Consider the following 26,688-nt stretch of genomic DNA (forward strand, 5'->3'; position numbering starts at 1 on the left):
CAATGGCGTGGATGGAACTACAGGGTATTATACTAAGCACAATAAGTCAGTCAAAGAAAGACAATTATCATATGATTTCACTCATATGGAGAATTTAAGAAACAAAACAGGATCATAGGGGAAGGAAGGGAAAAACAAAATAAGATGAAATCAGAGACAGAAACAAACGGTAAGAAACTCGACTATAGGAAACAAACTGAGGGTTGCTGGAGGGGAAGAGGAGGTAAGGCATTGGGGTAACTGGGTGATGAGCATTAAGAGGGCGCTGGATGTAAAGAGCACTGGGTGCAACTGATGAACCATGAAACTCTACCTCTGAAATTAATAATATACAATATGTTAATTAATTGAATTTAAATGATAATAAACAGAAGATATAAGAACTGTATCTAATATGTAATGTATTACATATAATCATTAAATATTATATACTAATATATACTAATACATGATATATAATATAGCTTATAATATATATTTATATATAATTTAATCATGTATACTATATATAATTATATTATTACATTATTATGTAATATATTATTATGTTATATATATTATATTATTTTGTGTGTGTGTGTTTGTGTGTGTGTGTGTGTGTGTGTATATATATATATATATATATACTCCCAATATCTGAGCACCAAAACACATTAAGGAAATACTAATACGACTTTAAGGGAGAAACAGACAATACAGTAAGCAGGGGACTTCAATTCCCCACTATTCGCAGTGAATATGTTGTCCAGACAAAAAATCAAGGACACATAGGAATTGAACCATATTTTAGAATAAATGGACTTAACAGACACATATGGAAAATTCCACACAGCAGAACACACATTCTTCTCAAGTGCCCATGGAGCATTCTCCAGGATACATCATATAATAAGCCACAAAACTAGTATTACCAAATTTAAGAACACTGAAATCATACAAGCTATCTCCTCTGACCACATGGCACAAAATTAGAAATCTATATGAAGAAAGGGAGTATATCTCCAAATATATGGAAACTAAACAGCACATTTCTAAACAACCCATGATTTAAAGAACTCAAAATGGAAATAAAACATTATCCTGAAACAAATGAAAACAAAAATATAATGTATCAAATTGGGGAGAATAAGCAAAAGCAGTTCTGCAAGGAAAGTTTATAGCAATAAAACCATATGTTAAAAGATGAGATCTCAAATAAACAATCTAACTGTATATCTTAAGGAACTAAAAAAAAGAGCAACTAATTAAGCCCAAAGTTAGGAGAAGGAAATAATAAAAATTAGAGCAGAAATAAATAAAATAGGGACCAGAAAAACAACAGAAAGGATGAATCCATGAAACTTGAACCTGGTTTGTTGAAAAGATAAAAAAAAAAAAAAAAAAACCAATACCCTGACAAACCTTTAAGTACACTAAGAAAAAAAGATGACTCAAATAAATAAAATTAGAAATGGAAGAGGAGATATTAAAATCAGTATTACAGAAATATATAATTATAAGAGACTGCTATAATTACATCCCAACAAATTACATAACCTAGAAATGGGTACATTTCTAGAAACTCACAAGAGTCTACCAAGAATGAATTAGAAAGAAATATAAAAATCTGAACAGAGCAGTAACAAGTCATGAGACTGAGTCAGTTATCAAAAAATTCTAACACAGGAAATTCCAGGGCCAGACAGCTTTACTAATGAATTCTACTGAATATTTAAAGAAGAATTAACACCAATTCTCCTCAAACTCTTCCAAAATATGGAGGAAGAGGAAACACTTCTGAACTCACTCTACAAAGCCAGTATTACCTTGATACCAATACAAGATAGACATCACAGTATTAACTACAGATAATATCCCTGATGAATATACATGAAAAAAATTCTCAAAATGTATTAGCAAACCAAATATAAGAACAAATTAAAAGGATCATACACCATGACCAACAGGATTTATCCCTGGGATACAAGGATAGTTCAATTCTATTCACAACTGAATAGAGAGTCCAGAATTAAATCCTGGGATATACAATCAACCAATAATCAAACAGAGACAAGAACACCTAGTGATGAACAAACGGTGCCTCTGTAACAAATGGTGCCTGGAAAACTGGGTAACTACAGGCAGAGCAATGAAACTGGACCTCCTTATCTCATAGCACAAACAAAAATTCAAGACTTAAGACTTGTAAAACGTGATTCCACAAAAGTCCTACAAGAAAACATACAGGAGATGTTCATCAATACTTATCTTGGCCATGATTTTTGGATGATGCCAAAAGCACAAACAACAAAAATAAACATCAACAAATGAGACTACACCAAAATCAAAGCTTCTTCACAGTAAAAGAAATAAGCAAAAAAAATGAGATGGCAGCCTAAAGAATGAGAGAAAATATTTGCAAACTATACATTGGATAAGAGATTAATATATAAAATACATAACAATTTAGTAAGAAAGACACAAACAATCCAATTAAAACATGGGCAAAAATATTAAACATTTTTCCAAAAGGGGCATCAAAATGACCACCAGGCACATGAATAAATGTTTAACATCACTAAGCATTAGGGAAATGCAAATAAAAACTACAATAAGATATCACCTCATGCTTGTGAAGGGACAAGTACTAGGGAGGCTGTTATGGAAAAGGAACACTTATACACTGTTGGTAGGAATCTAAATAAGTCCAATGAGTGCAGAAGACAATATGGAGGTTTTTCAAAAAATTAAAAATACATCCACCATACAATCCAGCAATTCCACTTCTAGATATATACTGTAAGAAAATAAAAATGGGATTTTGTTGAGATATATGCACACCCATGTTTATCACACATTATTTATAATAGCCAAGATGGGGAATCAACCCAAATAGCCATCAATGGGTAAAAGAATTAAAAAAAAAAAAAAAGATGTGGAGATATATATATATATACACACACACACACACATACATACATACATACACAATGGAATACTACTCAGTCATGAGAATGGGGAATCTCCTACCATTTGTGACAAAATGGATGGACACTATGCTACATACATGACATAATGAGTAATTTATGCTAGGTGGATAAGTTGACAGAGACAAATACTATATGATCTCACCAACGTGGTATCTGTAAAAATCAAACTTGGAAAAACAATGGAGGATAAAATAGTGGTTATCACAGGATGGGGAGTGAGGGATAAGATTTACAGTGTTTATGGGTAGAAAGTTAAACATTAGTAAAATAAGCTATAGAGATGTGATATACAATATAATGAATATAAGAAACAGTACTGTACTATAATGATGCAATATGATAAATACTGCTTCAAATGGCAATCAAATTATAATATATAAATGTATCAAAGTAACATGCTGTATACCTTAAATTTACGAAGTGTAACATGTCAAATTTATCAAATAAAAAGTAGACAGGAGTCTCAATCTTTTTAAACACAAATAAACAAAACCCACAAGGCTTCTGGTAATACTAGGTATTTTAAAAAAGAAAGTGCTAAGACAAATTACTGAATGGAAGAAAATATTTGCCAATTATATATTTGACAAGGGTCTACCCACTAGAATATATTTAAAAAAAAAATACAAACTCTCACAACTCAGTAAGAAAAAAAACCACCCAATTTTAAAAAAAAAAATCAATAAAGGACTTAAACAGCCATTTCTTCAAAGAAGATATACAAATGACAAGGAGAAAAGGAAAACATGGTCATCATAATCAGTCATTAGGGAAATAAATACCCAAACCACAATAATATGCTACTTTATTCCCATTAGGATTGTTACAATAGAGTTTACTTTTTAAAGAAAAATAAATGATGGTGAGGAAGTAGAGAAATTGCTGGTGAATTTAGAATGCAATCACTATGCAAAACAGGTGAGTGGTTTCTCAGAGAGTTAAATATAGAATTGCTGTATGAACCAGTAATCCCACTCCTTGGTATAGATGAAGAGAATTTAAAACAGGTACTCAAAATGGTATTTGTACACCAATGTTCTTTTTTTTTTTTTTTTAACAAATTTTATTTATTTATATGACAGACACAGATCACAAGTAGGCAGAGAGGCAGGCGGTGGGGGTGGGGGGAGGAGGAAGCAGGCTCCCTGCTGAGCAGAGAGCCCGATGTGGGGCTCGATCCCAGGACCCCAAGAACATGACCTGGGCTGAAGGCAGAGGCTTAACCCATTGAGCCACCCAGATGCCCCTGTACACCAATGTTCTTAGTAGCACAATTCACAATAGACAAAGAGTGGAAAAACCCAAATATCCATCAACAGATAAAAACATACAACAAAATATTATTCAGCCATAAAAAAAGAATGAAGTACTGATATATGCTTCCATATGGATGAACCTCAAACATTATTCTAAGCAAGAAATCAAACACAAAAGGTCACAAATTATATGATTCCATTTATATAAAATATTCAGAACAGGTAAATTCACTGAGAGAGAGAAAACGGGTATAGCTGAGGCGTGTTGGAGGGGTGGATTTTGGAATGGATGTTTAATGGAGTGGATGCTTAATGGTAGTGTTTCCTTTCTGGGTGATGAAAACTTCTGAAATGAAGCAGAAGTGGTGGCTGCACATGTTACAATGTACTAAGCACTGAAATTACTTTAGGAAGTTAATTTTGTATTATGTGAATTTTACCTCAAGAAAAATTTTTTTTTAGTAAATTGAGAGATTTGGGGCACCTGGGTGGCTCAGTCAGTTAAGCATCTGCCCTTTGCTCAGGTCACAATCCCAGAGTCCTGAGATAGCGCCCTGCATTGGGATCTCTGCATAGTGCCCTGCATTGGGATCTCTGCTCAATGGGGAGTCTGCATCTCCCTTTTACTCTGCCTGCTGCTCTGCCTACTTGTGCGCTCACTCTCTCTCAAATAAAAAAACATAAATCTTAAAGATAAATAAATAAAATAAATATATAGATCTGATAACCAACTGCATGTAGCTTAGAAGTGTATGTGGCAAGGATAATAGATACTAAAGAGTCTTTGAACAATCAAGTGTGCAGACACCCCAATAAATGAGACAAGAATCACAGCAATTAAAGTGTATCAGTTTAACTATATGTTAAAACATATGGTCCAATAAAATAAGAAAAAAGAAATGGATAATTATTCTTCCGTAACTGACTGCTATTTATGGTGAGTGCCCTGTGCCATCTTCTTGGGGAGATAAGCAACTTTAATAATTAAAGTACTTTTCTAATATATTTTGTATATTTATTTATCATTTTGGCATATTAAGCAATTAACATACTTTTACCTGAGACAAAAAGTATAATCCTCCCTTTTACCCCAGTGTATTATTTTAGTTATTTTTTCATGAAAATCAGTAGCAACTGGAGTGCTAACAACTAAAAGTGGAAGATAACAAAATAATGGTTTTCACCATTTACAGAGATTAAGTGCCTTGTATGAGACATGAGAGGGCTTTCTAAATAAAGGGGCACACATAGGTTTTCTTGAAAAGGACTTCAAAAAGTAAAATAATAATTTCAAAGTCAGAAGGTTTTAGTGCTAATAGGCCTTCCCTTATCTCAACAGTAATTGCCTCTACTCATTCTACCCTGAATTATTTGACTCTAACTTCTTGTCAGTTCCTGCTTACTCTCTCCTCAGTGATCAGTTTCTTCAGCTCCCTGTTGAAGGGCTAGTTTAAAACTACAATCACAGCATCAGAGCCCTGCGATCTCCTCTTTTAAACTGCCATAACAGACAACCCTTTCTAGCCCTGCCGGAAGGCAATACCTGCAAAAGCTAGAATTTTTAGGAAAATAAAATCCATAGTGTGACACTTCTTAGGATAAAACAGTCACCTAAGTTGGTCTTTCTTGGGCTATAACTTGGTGAACCTAGAACCAATTCTAAAATTTGTATTTAAATGCTGTACCAATGGAAAAGGGTACATTCAATCAAATGGAAAGGAAACACTTGCACTTTATGTATAAAAGAAATTGAATGGGTGTAGTCTTGATTCTCTTGTATAAAAATACAGAAATGGTCAGAAGAAGAGAGATAGTAATGTTGTATAACCATCATCTTATTATCAATTTTAGTTCTACAAGAAGTCTTTCTTCTTCTCCTTGGATAACCTCTGAAATAGCTGAGAGCCATGTAAAGTTCAACAACCTAGATGTCTCACAGGTATCTAAGGAAAAACAGAAAGAGTAGACACTATTCCCACTTCAGCGTATCAGGGAACCCAGACTGGCAGAGTCTTCCGTTCTTTCAGAAAGAGCACAAATCCCACATGCCTCTGTCACAGCTGTTATGACAGCAGCCAGGGAAAAAAAATAGGGGAAGATTTTCCTGGAGCTATAGAGAAGATGTCTTTTTGGCTTTGGAACTCAAAATGTTTGTTTTATCAGCAGCCTGTTTTAGGTAAATCCTTCCCAAAATATTTATAATCTGAAAAACATTTTCATTATAGTGTTTTAAAAATTGCTTATATTTGAAAAAGGAAAAATAAACTACTGAAATAAATTCATGAGAAACAAATCTTGTCATTCCATTCCAATTTCTCCTTCCAGTTTCTCTTATGGGCTCATTTCTTCATACTCTCTAAGAATTTTTACAACTATCCAATATTATTTTTTTCTTCTTGCCCCAGAAATGTGGATTCAGAGTGAAGAGAAAATGAAATTTCCTTGTGTTGCTTTAATTTTAATATAGTACTTCTAACTGCTCTCCAAATCAGCATCCAATGCTGGTTCTCTCCCAAACTCTCCAAGTGACATCAATCATCTACTGTACATTTTCAATTAAATACTCTATCAGAAAACTCATATTCTTAAGAAAAATCAGATCTCTGTTTATCATAACTGTGAGATATCACTTTACACCTGTCAGAATGGCTAGAATCAACAATACAAGAAACAACAGGTGTTGGCAAGGATGCAGAAAAGAACCCTCTTGCACTGTTGGTGGGAATGCAAACTGGTGCAGCCACTCTGGAAAACAGTACGGAGGTTCCTAAAAAAGCTACCCTCCAACCCAGCAATTGCACTACTGGGTATCTACCCCAAAGATACAAATGTCGTGATCCAAAAGGACACCTGCACCCCATGTTTATAGCAGCAATGTCCACAACAGCCATACTATGGAAAGAACACAGACGACCATTAACAGATGAATGGATAAAGAAGATGTGGTATAAATATATATATACAGTGGAACACTACTCAGCCACCAAAAAAATAAAAAATAAAAAAAAGAAATCTCGCCATTTGCAACAATGTGGATGGAACTACAGGGTATTATGCTAAGCGAAATAAGTCAGAGAAAGACAATTATATTTCACCTATATGCAGAACTTAAGAAACAAAACAAACAAGCAAAGGGAAAAAGAGAGAGAGAGAATCCAAGAAACAGACTCTTAATTCAGAGAACAAACTGATTTTCAGAAAGGAGATGGTTGGGGTGACGGGTTAAATTGGTGATGGGAAGTATGAAGTGCACCTGATGTGATGAGCACTGGGTGTTATATATAAGTGCTGAAACATTATATCATATATCTAAAACTAATATTACAATGTATGTTAATTAAAATTTAAATAAAACAAAAAATAATAATTTAAAAATTTTACTATTATAGGCTGAAATGTTCCCCCCAAATTCACACATTAAAGTCCAATATGCTCACAGACTACGCATACAGCATTATGTATGAAATAGCTCTTGTAATATTTCTCCAACTAATCAAAATGTCCTTTTCTCGTTTTAGGGGTTCTCTATAAAATCTGGATACAAGTCCTTGACAGATAAATGTTTTGCTGCTATTTTCTCCCTTAATGGAGGTAATTTTTTATTGTGATTAATTTTAATTTACAGTAATTTTAAATTTGTTGTTTTTTGTAGCCTACTAAAGAAAGCTTAGCCTATTTTCTACTTTTTCTTCTAGAAACTTTCCAGCTTTTACCTTTTTTTTATTTTTTATTTTTCAATTTATTTATTTTCAGAAAAACAGTATTCATTATTTTTTCACCACACCCAGTGCTCCATGCAAGCTGTGCCCTCTATAATACCCACCACCTGGTACCCCAACCTCCCACCCCCCCGCCACTTCAAACCCCTCAGATTGTTTTTCAGAGTCCATAGTCTCTCATGGTTCACCTCCCCTTCCAATTTACCTTTTGATCCACAATCCACTTTTACCTTTAGATCTATGATCCATCTTAAGTTTTGTGTATGTGAGATAGAGTCAAGGTGATTTTTTTTTTTTATCTATAGGAGTATCTAATCATTCCAGCACTATTTGTTTATAAACCTTTGTTTCCCCCACTGGATTGTTTTCTTTGTCAAAAATAATTTCTCAGGGCACCTGGGTGGCTCAGTGAGTTAAGCCTCTGCCCTTGGCTCAGTTCATGGTCTCAGGGTCCTGCGATCCAGCCCCACATCAGGCTTTCTGCTCAGCAGGGAGCCTGCTTCCCCCACTCTCTCTTCCTGCCTCTCTGCCTACTTGTGATCTCTCTCTCTCTGTCAAATAAATAAATAAAATCTTTTTTAAAATAACATTAAAAAATAATAATTTCTCAACTCTTATTTTGTTCCATCTACCTGTATATCTTTATCCACTACCACAATCTTGATTGCTGTAGCATTAGAGTAAAACAGGTAGTATAAGTTAGTGAAGTAATTCTTCAACACTGCTCTATAAAACCTAGGTCCTTCATATTTCCATATGAATTTCTTAATCAGCATGTCAATTTCTACCTAAAGAGAAAAGGTCTGCTAAGATACCAACTTATCCACATCAAGGTGGGTGGGAGAGCCAGTGACACAGTCCTGCCATAAACCTGAGGTGCAGTAAACCTCAAATGGGAGGGAACTAACAAACCCAGAGCCTCTCCTTGCAGAGCCAAAGGTTTGTATCCCACATCAGATCTGCACCTAAGAGATTATACTCAAAACATGTGGCTTTGAAAGCCAATTGGCCTTGAATCCACAAGACCCATAGAGCTATACCAAACTGAGAAACATCTCTTAAAAAGCAATCATGCTCAAACTCACTCATCCTACAGCCCAGCCCAGAAAGAGCTGTTTGAAAAGCACCCAGACTCTACATCAAAGAAATACATGTGCTAATCTTAGAGTGTCAACTGAGAGGCCCCAGCCTCTCGGATACTCTCAGGGGAAGGAGGTGCTGCTGGGTGCCATTAAGTTCTCCCTCTAACTTACTAAAGCTATTAGGTACCCCCTGACCATTTTGTTGTTATTGTTGTTTATTCATTTTTTAAACATTAGACTTTTTTGTTCACGGTGGATATCCTCTTTATCCTCCAACCGGTACAAATCACTTTTGTGCTCTCCCTCTGTGTTGCTAGTCAGCAGGCACCATTTTTCTTTTTCCTTAGAGGGTAGGTACCATCTTTGCGTGCTCACTCGGCCATATTCCGCAGCACTACTCTCTCGAATGGGAGATTTTACACATATCTGGTGCCCCAGGTTTTGCAATTACAGCTTGATAGTCTGGCTCTGGTGGCCAAGGAAGCCGGTTTTCTTGGATCCCTAAGTACTCTACAATTGGACACAGTTCTTGGCAGAATACCACACCCAGGGCTCTGCACACATAGCGGAGTGAAACACACCCCTAATCTTTCTGAGAAAGTAGCCTATTTGCTTGTCCAAGAAATTTGCCTTGAGGGGTATTTTCTGGTCTAGCACACATCTAGGTGCCTACAGACATGCTTTCAGGAAAACAGAGGCCATTGGGTACAATCTCTGCATTGTGCCTTGCTCTAGCGTACTAGTATCTCTCAGAAAGAAGCTTATACCCTTGTCTGGCACCTTGATTTTTACAGCTGCTACCAGGGACCATGTCTACATCACATGGCTCTAGTGGCCAGCGGGGTTTATGCTCACAGGTCTCTTAAGACTGTCACCAATGGTGAAAGAGTTCTTAAACAGCTACCACTCTCAGGGCACAGCAAGAGGCAAAAGACCCAGAAGCTCACTCCATCTGTGAAAGAGGCCTACAAGCACAGCATCATAGCTACAGCCTCAGGAACAGGCTGCTAATTAAACCTACATCTAAGGGCCAATTGTAAAGCTGACCAGAGCTCTCAGAAGATGGGTGCTATGTTCATGTTCATCCTCAGCTGCAATCCAGAGCACCAGTCTCTTGGAAGGGAGCTCTTGCATGTTCTTATTATCCCACTTTCTATATCTTGTATCCTGGTGTTTGTGGCTGCCACACAGGGTACTTGGCTCTGGTCGGCTCTGGCTCTGGCCAGGGGGACCTGTATTCCTGGCTTCCAAAGGACTTTAACAATTGGAGGGACAGTTCTTGGTAGGGTGCCACCCCCAGGGCACTGAACAAACAACAGATAAAACACACATTCCTCCCCCACCTCCGCCCTGTCCCAACCCCTCACCCCATCTCTCTTTTGAAGGAGATCAATTTGTTTCTCCTGGTGCTTCAGATTGATGAATAGGCTTCAGGTTTGGCACATATCTTAGAGGCTATGGAGGTACTCACACAGAACAAAGGTAGAGGGACGCCATCATTGTGCCCTTCCTCTCCCTCACTATAGTTTGTCAGTATGTCCCAGAAAGCAGCTTATACACTAGTCTGGAGTACTGATTTTTGAAACTGCTGGTCAGAGCACAGCTTCAGAACTCATGCTTTGGTAGCCAGCAAGCCTTAAGCTTGTGGTCCCACAAAACTGTGTGTGTGTGTGTGTGCGCGCGTGCGCACGCGTGCATTTTAAAAGCTGCTGTCTAAAGATCTGGCTTCCAATCTGCTTGGTTTAGGTGTTAGCTAAGATATTCTCCTCTGGGACACTGATACATGCCCCTTGGGCACACCCTCAATGACTAGAGCTATTACAAATAAATTAGGCTGCTTGGAAAATCATAAAGGACCAAGAGACAACCAAGAACTAGGGAGAGTTTGAATGTCAAAGCTCATTTCCTACAAGAAACATTCCTCCAAGACTGGGAGAGGTGACAGCTTCATTTAATACATAGAAACAAACACAAAGAGTCAAGAAAAATGAAGAAACAGGAATGTGTTCCAAATTAAAAATAAATAAATAAATAAAACTCCCCCCACCAAAAAAAAACCTGAATGAAACAGAGATATACATAATTTACCTGATGAAAAATTCAAAGTAATGATTATAAAGATGCTTTCCGAATTCAGAAGAATAGTTTAAAAAAAAGAGAAAATATAAGAAAGCACCAAATGAAAGTCATAGAGCTGAAGAAAGCAATAATTGAACCAAAAAATACACTAAAGGGGTTCAAAAGCAGACTGGATGAAGCAGAATCATCAGTGAACTCAAAACAGGGCACTGGAGATCACCCAATCAGAGCAGGAAAAAAAAAAAAAAGAATAGAAAACAAAAAACAAAAAACAAAAAAACACACACAAAAAAAACCAAAGGTAGCCTAAGGGACTAACTGGAAACATCAAACAGACTTAACATCCATACTATTTCTGTTACAGAAGATGGAGAGAGAAAGGGGTAGAAAATTTATCTGAGGAAATTAATGAAATGGCTGGAAATTTCCCTAACGCAGAGAAGAAAACAGACATCCTATTCCAAAAAGTTCCAATTAAGATGAACCTGGAGACTCACAGGAAGACGCTTCCTAATTGAAATGTCAAAAGTTAAAGACAAGGAGAGAATCTCAAAAGCAGCAATTAAAAACTATAACAAGTATTAAAAAAAAAAAAAGGCTACAGAAGATTTTCAGTAGAAGCTTTTCAGGCAGAAAGGAGTGGCACAAAGTGCTGAAAGGAAATAAACTTTCATCCAAAATACACCCAGCAAAATCATCATTCAGAATTGAAGGAAAAATAAAGAGTTTTCTGGACAAAGAAAACCTACGAGTTAATCTAAAACAGCATTACAAGAAATGTTAAAGGAACTTTTTAGGCTGAAAATAAAAAGTGCAAATTCATAACAAGAAAACATAGGAAACCAAACTTGGAATTATCTGTATTAGTGGTTTTCAGATAGATCAGACAGTGATAAAAGCTGTGTCAGCAGAGAACAAGATCCAGATCACTAGGAACCTCCACCAGTGCAGCTTCCCTGTGAAATAGAGGGGAAAAACCCATACTCGAAACAGGGTCACCATATCGTAGGAGTGGTATTCCGTTTCCCCTGCACCAAGAACAGCTGAGCCATCACCAAAGTAGCCATAAGAATGAGGACCATTTCAATGTGCATGGCTTCATGGCTATGGTGCTCAACCCTCCACTGCTCCTCTTGGGAAAGGTCTGACATATCAACCTCATCCAGCTCCCATTCTCTAACAGTACCTTCTCCAACCTCCACTTCTAAGACCACTGCCATCTTCACCAACAGTACAGACACCCCAAGGCTGGTTTATAAGTAAGTAGTTCTTGCTGATTTATAAAATAAGCTATGCCACTGGCATTGTTGGCTATATGGCTGTCATGGTTACCCTTTCTGGTCTCTGTTATTAAGATCAAACCAGAAGATGCCAAGGACTTTGCTATTTCTCTTACCTTCTATGGCCTCTGCTATGTTGTTCTTGAACAAGACTTTGTAGAAATGTGTGCAAACTACATGGCATCTACCATGGGGTTCTACAATGTCAGGCATGCCTACCAAACATCTCTCAGACAGTGTGTGTGCCATGTTTGGGCAGCAGATCTTTGTGGATGTCAGTGAAGAGGGCATCATCAAGAACATACACAGCATATATAAGCTGTCTTGCCATCACGTATTCCATGAGTTCTGCAGACAGAAGATGAACCTCAAGAGAATGCTCAGCAATCCCTGGGAGAGGCCTCACTCATGTAGAGGCAACTGCTAGACTGGCTTCGGTATTTGGCAGTCTGACATCATTGGCCTGGTGCAAAGCATCAACTATATCCTAAACCTGGAATAGACAGGAAGAACCCACTATGGACCTCAGGGCACTCTCCCCCCTGTTTTCCAAGATGTCCTGGGTAGGAAAGACTCAAGGGGACACCTGAACAACTCAGGATCCCTCCAGTTCTGTCCAGGCTGGGGAGGGAGATGTTGGAGAGCCAGCCAATGGGAATGCAGCAGTGGGGGCATTTTAAAAGAAAACTATTTTGATAAATATTAAAAAAATATATATGAAAGTACAAATCTCATTAGTAAAGGTAAACACTCAGTACAAATGGCGGACTAGTCACTTATAAAGCTACCATAAAAGTTAAAAAACTAGTAAAAATAAGTATAACTACAATAATTAGTTAAGGGATACACAAGCTAAAAGTATGTAAAATGTGATGTCAAAACCATAAAACATGGGGTGAGGGGAGTAAAAAGGAGTTCAGAATGTGTTCAACTTATCAACTTAAAATACAATTATAAATAAAGGTTGTTATACTAAACCTCACGGGACCCACCAAGCAAAAATCTATGGTAGATTCCCAAAAGATGGTGAGAAGGAGATTCTTTTCCAAGAAAAGAAATGGCAGATGATGTTGGTGTTATGGGAGGGCCCAGGAGCTCTGGAATGGGAGGCCATGGTGGCTTCCATGGAGGCTTTAGGTCTAGGGCCAAGGCCACAGAGTTCAAAGAGGCAAGGCCAAGGAGTGGATCCCCATCACCATGCTGTGCCACCTGGTCACAGTCATGAAGATCAAGTCCCTGGAAGAGATCTATCTCTTCTCCCTGCCTATCAAGGAATCTGAGATCATTGACTACTTCCTAGGGACATCCCTCCTCAAGGATGAGGTTTTGGAGACTATGCCTATGCAAAAGCAGATGCATGCTCATCAGCAGGCCAGGTTCAAGGCATTTGCTGACATCAGTCTGAATGTTAAATACTCCAACGAAGTAGCCACTGCCATCCGTGGGGCCATCAACCTAGCCAAGCCTTTTTTTTAAAAGAATTTTTATTTACTTATTTGACAGAGAGAGAGCACAAGCAGGCAGACTAGCAGTTAGAGAGAAAAACTCCCTGCTGAGTGAGGAGCCAGATATGGGGCTCAATCCCAGAACCCTGGGAACATGACCTGAGCCAAAACCAGTCATTTAACCAACTGAGCCACCCAGGCATCCCGTGGTCAAGCTTTCCATTATCCCCATTTGGCAAGGCCACTGGAGGAACAAGTAACCCTCAAACTGTCCCATGCAAGGTGACTGGCCCCTGAAGCTCTGGGCTGGTATGCCACATCCCTGCTCCCAGAGGCACTGGTATTGTCTCAGCCAGTACCCAAGAAGCTACTGATGATGGCCAGTATTGATGACTGCTAAGCCTCAGCAAGGGACTGCACTGCCATCCCAGGCAACTTCACCATGGCTACTTTTGATGCCATTTCCAATATCTATAGGTATCTTACCCTGACCTCTGGAAAGAGACTGTCTGTGTTCACCAAGTGTCCCTATCAGGAATTCACTAACCATATTGTGAAGACCCACAACAGGAATCTCCATGCAGAGGACCTAGGCTCCAGCTATGGCCACCACATAGATTTTATACAAGAAAAGTTAAGTGAATTAAGGCCTATTTAAAAAAAAGGTTGGGGGGAGAAGATTGTGAGAAAGGAATCTAAGCACATCACTAACAAAATGTTCAAACCACGAAGGAAGCAACCAAGAGAAGAAACAGAAAGGAACTACAAAACAGCCAGAAAACAATTAAGATGACAATAAGTACATAACCACCATTATTACTTTAAGTATAAATGGACTAAATTCTACAGTCAAAAGACAAGTGGCTAAGTGGGTTTTGAAGAAAAAAAAAAAAGACCTTTATATATTGCTTACAAAAGACTCATTCCAGATTTCAGATTTAAGGACACACACTGACTAAAAGTGAAGGAATGAAAAAGATATCCTATATAAATGTAAACAAAAAGTAAGCTGGAATAATTATCCTTAGACAAAACAGACTTTAAAGCAAAGACTATAATTAAAAACAAACAAATAAGGCATTACATAATGAGGAAGGGATCAATCCACAAAGAGATATAACATTTATAAATATTTATGCACCCAAACTAGGAACACATAAATATGTAAAGCAAACATTAACAGACCTAAAGAACAAAACACAACAATACAACAACAGATAGTAATTTTCATATCCTACTTTCATAACAGATAGATCATCCAGACAGAACATCAATAAGAAAACATCAGACTTACACAACATGTTTTGTAGATGAATTGAACAGCATTCCATCCAAAAGCAGAATACATATTCTTTTCAAGTGCACATGGAACACTCTTCAGAACAGACCATATGTTAGTCCACAAAATAAGTACTGCTAAATTTAAGAAGACTGAAATCATATCAACCATAGTTTCCAAATATAATAGGATGAAACTAAAACTCAATTACAAGAAGAAAACCAGAAAATTCACAAATATATGAAGATAAAACAACATGCTACTGAACAACCAAGGGATCAATGAAATCAATGACAAATAAAAAGGTACCTTGAGACAAATGAAAATGGAAATACAATGTATCAAAATTTATGGGATACAGCAAAAGCAATTCAAAGAGAGTTCAGGAGATAAATCCTTACTTCAAGAAAGGAGAACAATCTTAAATAAACATCATAACATTACACTAAAAAAAGAACAAGTGAAGTCCAAAGTTAGTAGAAAAAGGAAATAACAGAGTAGAAATAAATCAAAGAGACCAGAAAGATAATAAATAAGATCAATGAAACTAAGAGTTGCCTCTGTGAAAAGATACATAAAACTGGCAAACTTTTACCAGGGATCACAAAAAAAGAAAAAAAGAGAAAGAGAGAGAGAGAGAACTGATAATCAGAAATTACAACTAAATACAAAGAATCACAAAATACTATTATAAGCCACAAATTTTTAAAAAATGTAAGAAATGAATAAATTCCTAGAAATTCAGTCTTCTGAGACTGAATCATAAAGAAAAAAAATTTTAACAGATGAATTACTAAAAAAGATTGAATCAGTAATCAAAAATTTCCCAATAAACAAAAAACTGCAAGACCACGTGCCTTCACCAGTAAATTCTACCAAACATTTAAAGAAAATTAATGGCAATCTTTCTCAAACTCTTTCAAAAAATAAAAGTGATGGGTATACTTTTGAACTCATTTTATGCAATCAGCACTACCCGGATTCTAGCACCACACAAGGACACCATAAGAAAGACAGCCATGATGAACACAGATGCAAAAATTCTCAATAAAATATTAGCAAACCAGATTCAACAACACATTAAAAGGCTCAAACACGACACGATCAAGTGGGTATTATTCCAGGGATGCAAGGTGGTTCAACATCTGCACATCAATCAATATGATACAGCACATAAACAAAATAAAACATAAAAATCATATGATCATCTCAAAAGATGTAGAAAGTGCATGACAGAATTCAACATCCATTTATGATAAAAGCATTCAACAAAGCAGATAAAGATGGTCTGTAACTTAACATAATAAAGGCCATATATAACAAAACCCTGCTAATATCATACTCAAAATTGAAAAGTTGCAGGCTTCTTGTCTAAGATCAGCAACAAGACAAAGATACCCCACTAACACCATTTTATTCAACATAGTATGGAAGTCGTACCAGAAAAATTAGGCATAGAAAAGAAACATTAGGCATCCAAATTAGAAAGGAGAAGTAAAACTGTTAATATTTGCAGATGACATGATATTATATATAGAAAACCCTAAAGACACCACCAAAAAAACTACAGAATAAATTCCATAAAGTTGCAGAACACAGATTATACAGCAGTTTGTATTTCTATACACTAACAACAAAGTAGTAAAAAGATAAATTAAGAAAACAATCATATTTACAATTACATAACAAGAATAAAATACCAATAGGGGAGGAAGCAAGATGGCAGAGGACTAAGAGACTGAAATATCATCAGATCCCGGAGTTAAGCTAGATAGTTATCAAACCATTCTAAACACCTACAAACTCAACAGGAGATAGAAGACAAGAATACGAGGAATTCTAGGAACAGAAAATCAACAATTTTCCGGAAGGTAGGAGATACAAAGTGAATCCGAAGTGATGGGAAGATAGACCACGGGGGAAGGGGCCGACTCCCGCCAAGTGAGACAGCAGCGGAGCACAAAATTGGATCTTTTAGAAGTCTGCTCCACTGAGGGACGTCGCTCCAGAGGGAGCCTTCGAGGGGACAGTGTGGCTTCAAGACCTACAGGATCAGAGAAGGACCGGGGTGCCTGAGTGTGGCAGAGCTCCCAAGTATCAGAAGAGGGAAGCCAGCTACAGAGATAGAGTCAAGGAGTGTGCTCTGAGCTCGGGATTACCTTAAACAGAGACCCAAGTCACAGTCGGGCCACTGCTCTTCAAGCGGTGACCCCACAAGTGGCAGACCAGAGACCCCCTCCTTCCTCCTCCAGGAGGACTGGCGCAGGAACGCGTGGCAGAAATCTACTGGGTTTGGAAAGTCCAAATGGAGCTGTACGTCAGAGACAGAAATGCTCAGTCACAGGCCAGGTGAGCACAGAGCACGTATGGAGTCGGGGAGATAGGAGTTATTGACTGCTTTTATCTGAGGGTGCACTGAGTACAGGGGACCTGACCTCTTGGCTCCTCCAGGCCAAAGATTTGGAGGCTGACATTTTCAATCCTTTCCTCCAGAGCTCTACGGAAAGTATTCAGGGAACAAAACTACTGAGAGTGAACATGAGGAGATTACTTAGCCCGGGCCCTGGTAAGGGCAGTGCAATTCCACCTCAGGCAAAGACATATGATACTCCCTACAACAGGCCCCTGCCCCAGAAGATCAGAAAGAACATCCAGCCAAGACCAAGCTCCCCGATCAAGGAGAACAGCACAACTCCAGAGCTGAAGGAAAGCAATGCATAGAATCCATGGCTTTTTCCCCATAATCCTTTAGTCTTCCAAAGTCAAATTTAAAAAAAATTTTTTTTCTTATTCTATTTCTTAAACTCTTCCTCTTTCTTTTTTTAACGTTTCTTAACTACTTTATCTTAAAAATAATTTTCTAAAAAGAATCCTTTTAAAAATTAATTGTTAGTCATATTTTATCCATTCATTGTATTTAAACTTATTTTTTGTACATATATAGGATTTTTTCTTTAAAATTTTAGTAATACAATTTCTTCTAACAGATCAAAATATAACCTATATCTAGTACACGGCTTAATTCTAGTCTCCGGCCTGAACACATTCTTCTCTCTCTCTCTCTCTTTTTTTTTTTCCTATTCCTTTCCTTTTCCAACCAATTTAAAGGAATTGTCCTTTCCTGGGAGTATTTTTTTTAATTTTCGTCTTTGCAGTCATATTCCATCCCTTCATCGTGTTTGCTGTAATTTTTGTATATATATGTAAGTTTATCTTTCTTTAAAATTTAGGGAGGTAATTTCGTATAAGAGACCAGAATATACCCAAAGTCAAGTGGATGGCTCTGTTCTATTCATCAGTCTACTATATCTATATATGTTTCTTAGTTATTTTTTAAATTTTTTACTTTTATTTTGTTCTCCCCCCACCATTTTGGTTGGCATACATTTTTGTTGGGTCTTTGCCACACTTTTAGTATTTTACTCCCTCGTTCATATATTCTTAACTGGATAAAACGACAAGGCGGGAAAAATTCACCACAAAATAAAAAAAACAACAGGCAGTAACCATGTCTAGGAACCTAATGAATACAGACATTGGTAATATGTCAGAAGTAGAGGCCCGAATGATGATTCTCAAGATGCTACCTGGGCGTAAAAAAGGCATGGAAGATATTAGAGAAACACTTTCTGGAGAAATAAAATTCCTTTCTGGAGAAATAAAGAACTAAAATCTAACCAAGCTGAGGGGAAAAAAAAAGAGCTATTAATGAAGTGCAATTAAAATGGAGGCAATTACTGCTAAGATAAATGAAGCAGGATAGAATTCGTGACATAGAAGAGACCAAATGATGGAGAATAAAGAAGCTAAGAAAAGAGATAAAAAATTACAGGACTGGGGGAGGAAAATCTCAGAGAGAAGAGATACTATAAGACAAAACACTATTAGAATAATTGGGATCCCAAAAGAAGAAGAAACAGAGAGAGGAACAAATTATAGCAGAGAATTTCCATAACTGGGTAAGGAAACAAGCATCAAAATTCAGGAGGCACAGAGGACCCTACACAAAATCAATAAAAATAGGTCAACAGCCCATCATCAAATAGTAAAACAACAAGTGACGAAGAGAAAATCCTGAAAGCAGCTTGGGACAAGAAGTCTGTAACATATAATGGCAGAAATAATAGATTGGCAGCAGACTTATCCACAGAGACCTGGCAGGCCAGGAAGAACTGCCATGATATATTATGAGAACTAAATGAGAAAAATATGCAGCCAAGAATACTATATCCACCCTGGCTGTCATTGAAAACAGATGGAGAGATAAAGCTTCCAGAACAAACAAAAACTAAAATAATTTGCAAACACCAAACCAGCCCCACAGGAAACATTCAATTCTAAGCAAAGAGAGGGCCTAACCACGACATAGACTAGAAAGGAACAGAGGCAATATACAGTAACAGTCACCTTACAAGCAATACAATGGCACTAAATTCATACCTTTTAATAGTTATCCTGAAAGGAAATGGGCTAAATGCCCCCAATCAAAAGACACAGGGTATCACAATGGATAAAAAAAACAAGACCTATCAATATGCGGTCTATAAGAAATTCATTTTAGACCTAAAGACACCTCCGGATTTAAAGTGAAGGGGTGCTAAACAACGTACCATGCTAACAGACATCAAAAGAAAGCTGGGGTGGCTATCCTTACAACAGATAAATTAGATATTAAGCCAAAGAGTATAATAAGAGACAAGGAAAGAAACTGTATCGTACTTAAAGGGTCTAACAAGAAGATCTACCAATTTTAAATATCTATGCCCATCAACAGATGAATGGATAAAGAAGATGTGGTACATATACACAATGGAATACTATGCAGCCATCAAGAGAAACGAAATCTTGCCATTTGCGACAACATGGATGGAACTAGAGCGTATCATGCTTAGCGAAATAAGTCAAGCGGAGAAAGACAACTACCATATGATCTCCCTGATATGAGGAAGTGGTAATGCAACACGGGGGCTTAAGTGGGTAGGAGAAGAATCCATGAAACAAGACGGGATAGGGAGGGAGACAAACCATAAGTGACTCTTAATCTCACGAAACAAACTGTGGGTTGCTGGGGGGAGGGGGGTTGGGAGAAGGGGGGTAGGGTTATGGACATTGAGGAGGGTATGTGCTTTTGGGTAAATTGGAAGGGGAGGTGAACCATGAGAGACTATGGACTCTGAAAAACAATCTGAGGGGTTTGAAGTAGCGGGGGGGTGGGAGGTTGGGGTACCAGGTGGTGGGTATTATAGAGGGCACAGCTTGCATGGAGCACTGGGTGTGGTGAAAAAATAATGAATACTGTTTTTCTGAAAATAAATAAATTGGAAAAAATATATATATCTATGCCCCTAACATGGGAGCAGCCAATTATATAAACCAATTAATAACAAAATTAAAGAAACATATGAACAATGATAAAATAATAGTAGGGGACTTTAAGACGCCCCCCCCTTTCTGAAATGGACAGATCATCTAAGCAAAGATCAACAAGGAAATAAAGGCTTTAAATGACACAGTGGACCAGATGGACATCACAGATCTATTTAGAACATTCCATCCTAAAGCAACAGAATACACGTTCTTCTCTAGTGCACCTGGAACATTCTCCAGAATAGATCACATCCCGGGTCACAAATCAGGTCTCAATCGGTACCAAAAGATTGGGAACATTCCCTGCATATTTTCAGACCACAAAGGTCTGAAGCAAGAACTCAATCACAAGAGGAAAGTTGGGAAGAACTCAAATCCATGGAGGCTAAAGAGCATCCTACTAACGAATGAACGGGTCAACCGGGAAATTAAAGAAGAATTTAAAAAATTCATGGAAACAAATCAAAATGAAAACACTAATGTTCAAAATCTTTGGGACACCACAAAGGCGGTTCTATGAGGAAAGTATATAGTAATACAAGCCTTTCTCAAGAAACAAGGGCTCGAGTACACAACCTAACCCTACACCTAAATGAGCTGGAGAAAGAACAGCAAAGAAAGTCTTAAACCCAGCAGGAGAAGAGAAATAATAAAGATGAGAGCAGAAATCAGAGAAATAGAAACCAAAAGAACCGGAGAACAAACCAATGAAACTAGGAGCTGGTTCTTTGAAAGAATCAATAAGATGGATAAACCCATGGCCAGACTTATCAAAAAGGAAAGAGAAAGGACCCAAATTAATAAAATCATGAGTGAAAGAGGAGCGATCACAACCAACACCAAAGAAACACAAACAATTATAAGAACACAGTATGAGCAACTATACGCCAGCAAATTTGACAATCTGGAAGAAATGGATGCATTCCCAGAGACAAATAAACTACCAAAACTGAACCAGGAAGAAATAGAAAACCTGAACAGACCCATAACCTGTAAGGAGAGTGAAACACTCATCAAAAAAGTCTCCCAACAAATAAGAGCCCAGGGCCAGATGGCTTCCCAGGGGAATTCTACCAAACATTTAAAGAAGAATTGATACCTATTCTCCTGAAACTATTCCAAAAATAGAAATGGAAGGAAAACTTCACAACTCATCTGATGAGACCAGCATTACTTTGATCCCAAAAAACAGACAAAAAGGAGAATTACAGAACAAAATCCTTAATGAACACGGATGCAAAAACTCTCAGCAAAATACTAGCCATTGGATCCAACAGTACATTAACAGGATTATTCACCACGACCAAGTGGGATTTATTCCACGGCTCCAAGGTTGATTCAAGATCCGCAAATCAATCAATGTGATGCAATACCTTAACAAAAGAGAGAACGAGAACCATATGATACTCTCAACAGATGCTTAAAAAAAGCATTTGACAAAGTACAGCATCCTTTCTTGATCAAAACTCTTCACAGTGTAGGCATAGAGGGTACACAGCTCAATATCATCAAAGGCATCTATGAAAAACCCACAGCAAGTATCATTCTCAACAGGGAAAACTGAGAGCTTTTCTGCTACGGTCAGGAACAGGGTAGGGATGTTCACTATCTCCACTGCTATTCAACATAGTACGAGAAGTCCTAGCCTTGGTAATCGGACAACAAAAAGAAATAAAAGGCATCTGAATCGGCAAAAAACAAGTCAGACTCTCACTCTTTGCAGATGATATGATACTTTATGCGGAAAACCCAGAAGAATCCACTCCAAAACTGCCAGAACTCATACAGGAATTCAGTGAAGTGTCAGGATATAAAATCAATGCACAGAAATCAGTTGCATTTCTATATACCAACAGCAAGACAGAAGAAAGAGAAATTAAGGATTTTATCCCATTTACAATTCCACCCAAAACCATAAGATACCTAGGAATAAACCTAACCAAAGAGGCAAAGAATCTGTACTCAGAGAACTATAACGTACTCATGAAAGAAACTGAGGAAGATGCAAAAGAATGGAAAAACGTTCCATGCCGTTGGACCGGAAGAACAAATAATGTGAAAATGTCTATGCTACCTAAAGCAATCTATACATTTAACGTAATCCCTATCAAAATAACCATCAACTCTTTTCTAAGAAATGGAACAAATAATCCCAAAATTTATATGGAACCAGAAAAAAACCCGAATAGCCAGAGGAATGTTGAAAAAGAAAACCAAAGCTGGCTGCATCACAATTCCAGACTTCAAGCTCTATTACAAAGCTGTAATCATCAAGGTAGTAGGTACTGGCCCAAAAACAGACACACAAAACAATGGAACAGACTAGAGAGCCCAGAAATGGACCCTCAACCCTATGGTCAACTCATCTTTGACAAAGCAGGAAAGAATGTCTAATCGTAAAAGACAGTCTCTTTAACAAACGGTGTTGGGAAAACTGGACAGCCACATGCAGAAGAATGAAACTGGACCACTTCCTTACACCACACACAAAAACAGACTCAAAATGGATAAAAGACCTCAAATGTGAGACAGGAATCCATCAATCCTTGAGGAGAACACAGGCAGCAACCTCCTTGACCTCAGCCACAACAACTTCTTCCTGGAAACTTCGCCAAAGGCAAGGGAAGCAAGGGCAAAAATGAACTATTGGGAGTTCATCAAGTTCAAAAGCTTTTGCACAGCAAAACAATCAATAAAACCAAAACAACTGACAGAATGGGAAAAGATATTCGCACATGACATATCAGATAAAGGGCTAGTATCTAAAGTCTATCAAGAACTTATCAAACTCAACACACAAGGAACAAATAATCCAATCTAGAAATGGGTAGAAGGACTCCTGTGTGGCTCAATTGGTTGAGCAACTGTCTTCAGGTCAGGTCTTGATCCCAGAGTCCCAGGATTGAGTCCCGCATTGGGCTTCCAGTTCCACAGGGAATCTGCTTCTCCCTCTGACCTTCTCCCCTGTCGTGCTCTCTCTTACTGTCTCTCTCTCAAATAAATAAATAAAATCTTAAAAACAAAAGAAAGAAACAAAGAAAAAAAGAAAGAAAGAAAGAAGTGGGTGGAAGACACGAAGAGACATTTCAGCAAAGACGACATCCAGACGGCCAACAGACACATGAGAAAGTGCTCAACATCACTCAGCATCAGGAAAATACAAATCAAAACCACAGTGAGATACCACCACACACCAGACAGAATGGTTAAAATTAACAAGGCAGGAAACGACAGATGTTGACGAGGATGCGGAGAAAGGGGAACCCTCCTCCCCTGTTAGTGGGAATGCAAGCTTGTGCAGCTACTCTGGAAAACATTCAAAAGGTTGAAAATAGAGCTACCCTATGACCCAGCAATCGCACTATGGGGTATTGACCCTAAAGATACAAATGCAGGGATCCGAAGGGGCACATGCACTCGAATGTTTACAGCAGCAATGTCCGTAATAGTCAAACCATGGAAAGATCCTAGATGTCCATCAACAGAAGAATGGATAATGAAGATGTGATATATACACACAATGGAATATTATGCAGCCATCAAGAGAAACAAACCTTGCCATTTGCAATGACATTGATCGATCGAGAAGGTATTATGCTGAGTGAAATTAGTCGACCAGAGAAAGACAATTATATGATCTCTCTGATGTGAGGAATTTGAGAGGCAGGGTAGCGGGTCAATGGAGGTAAGGAGGGAGGGAGAAAATGAAACAAGATATAATAGGGAGGGAGACAAACCATAAGAGACTCTTAACCTAATGAAACAAACTGAGGGTTGCCAGGGGTGTGGGGGGGTAGGGATATGGTGGCTGGGTTATGAACATTGGGGAGGATATGTGCTGTGGTGAGTGCTGTGAAATGTGTAAGCCTGATGATTCACATACCTATACCACTGGGGCAAATAATACATTATATATTAATAATGAAAAAATGAGAAAATACCGGGGCACCTGGGTGGCTCAGTTGGTTAAAGCCTCTGCTTTCGGCTCGGGTCATGATTCCAAGGTCCTGGGATCAAGCCCTCATCGGGCTCTCTGCTCAGCAGGGAGCCTGCTTCCTCCTCTCTCTCTGCCTGCCTCTCTGCCTACTTGTGATCTCTGTCAAATAAATAAATAAAATCTTAAAAAAAAAATGAGAAAATACCAATGAATAAATTTAACCAAGGAGGTAAAAAGCTATGCAACGAAAACCATAAGAAACTGATTAAAGTAATCAACAATGACATATAAATAGAAAGATGCTCTATTCTTATGGATTGAAAAATTAATATTCTTAAAATGTTAATAGTACCCAAAGCAATCTAGAGATTCAGTACAAATCCTCAAATTTACAATGTCACTTTTGACAGAAATAGAACAAAACATTCCTAAAACTTGTATGGAAGCACTAAAAAGCCCCAAAACCAAAACAATCTTGACAACAAAGCTGGAGGTATCACTATCCCAGACTTTATACTATATTACAAAACTATACTAATCAAAACTGGCTTATGGGGCACCTGGGTGGCTCAGTGGGTTAAGCCTCTGCCTTCAGCTCAGGTTGTGATCCCAGGGTCCTGGCATCGAGCCCCACATCAGGCTCTCTGCTTTGGCAGGGAGCCTGCTTCTCCCTCTCTCTCTCTGCCTGCCTCTCTGCCTACTTGTGATCTCTGTCTGTCAAATAAATAAATAAAATCTTTATTTAAAAAAAAAAAAAAAAACTGGCTTAAAAACAGGCACATGGAGCAACAGACCAGAACAGAGAACCCAGAATTAAATTCACCTATATGTGGTCATTAACAACTAAAAAGTAAAGACTACAGAATGGGGAACGAACAGACATTCCCTCAATAAATGATGTGGGGCAAACTGGACAGCCACATGCAAAAGAATGAAACTAGGATATGATCTTACACTATACATAAAAACCAACTCAAAATGGATTAAAACCTTGAATGTGAGGCCTGAAACCATACAACTACTAGAAGAAAACATAGATGGTACACTCCTCAATACTGGTTGTGGCCTCTGGGTTTTTGGATCTGACTGCAAAAGCAAAGGCAACAAAAGCAAAAATAAATGAGTATAACTATACCATGCTAAACATTTTTGGCACAGGAAAGGAAATAATCCATAAAATGAAAAGGCAACCTATGGAATGGGACAATATATTTGCAAATCCTATATCTGATAAGGGTTAATATCCAAAACATAAAAAGAACTCATACAACTCACTAGCAGAAAAACAAAGAAAGAGAGAATCTCAATAGACAGTTTAGTCTAAAGAAAACATACAGATGGCCAAGAGACATATGTAAAGATGCTCAACATAGTCACAGAAATACAAATCAAAACTGTAAGATATCACCTCATACCTGTTAGAATGCCCCTCATCAAAAGACAAATAATAATAAGCATTAGAATGTATAAAAAAGGGAACCCTTGTGTACTGTTGGTGAAAATGTAAACTGCTATTGGTGCTATAGCAAAGAGTACAGAACTCCCTCAAAAAATTAAAAACAGAACCACCATATGGTTCAGCAATTCCACTTCTGGGTATTTATCTGAAAAAAACAAAAGCACTAACTGGAAAAAATATATGCCACCTCCTCATTTACTGCAGGATGATTTTCAACAGACAAGATATCGAAGAGATCTGTCCATCCATAGGTGGATGGATAAAGATGTCGTACATATATACAATAGAATAGTCTTCATCATCAAAAAAGGAAATCCTGTTATTTGTGACACCATGGATGGATCGTGAGGCTATTAGGTTAAGTGAAATAAAGAAAGAGAAAGTAAAACACTGTGGGATCTGACGTACATGTGGAATTTTAAAAACAACATAACCAAGGCTCACAGATACAAGGAATAGACTGGTGGTTGCCAGTTGTGGGGGCCAGGGCTAGGGCAAAGGAGTGAAGGCATAAATTTTCAGGTATAAAATAATTAAGTTATGGGGATGTAATGTATAACATGTTGACTACAGTTAATAATACTGTACTGCATATTTGAAACTTGCTAATAAAGTCAATCTTGGAAGTACTTATCACAAGAAAAAAAATTTTTATAACTGTATGGTGACAAATGTTAATTAGACATTGCTGCGATCACTTCACAATATATGTAAACATGGAATCACTCTGTTATATAGCTGAAACTTACATAATGAAATATGTCAATTATACCTTAATTAAAAAAAAAGTTTCAAAGCGGTATCAAGCAGTATTCC

General features: G+C 37.7%; 1 protein-coding gene and 1 pseudogene across 7 annotated transcripts in view; one reads left to right on the top strand and one right to left on the bottom strand.

Annotated features, from left to right (window-relative positions):
- SPIDR (scaffold protein involved in DNA repair) overlaps positions 1 to 26,688 on the bottom strand; it is a 693,030-nt gene that overhangs the window by 497,286 nt on the left and 169,056 nt on the right. The gene's annotated exons all lie outside the window — the stretch shown is intronic.
- On the top strand, positions 12,597 to 14,447 carry LOC122905255 (annotated as a pseudogene).

Source organism: Neovison vison, chromosome 4, assembly GCF_020171115.1.
Source record: "Neovison vison isolate M4711 chromosome 4, ASM_NN_V1, whole genome shotgun sequence".
NCBI lineage: Eukaryota > Metazoa > Chordata > Mammalia > Carnivora > Mustelidae > Neogale > Neogale vison.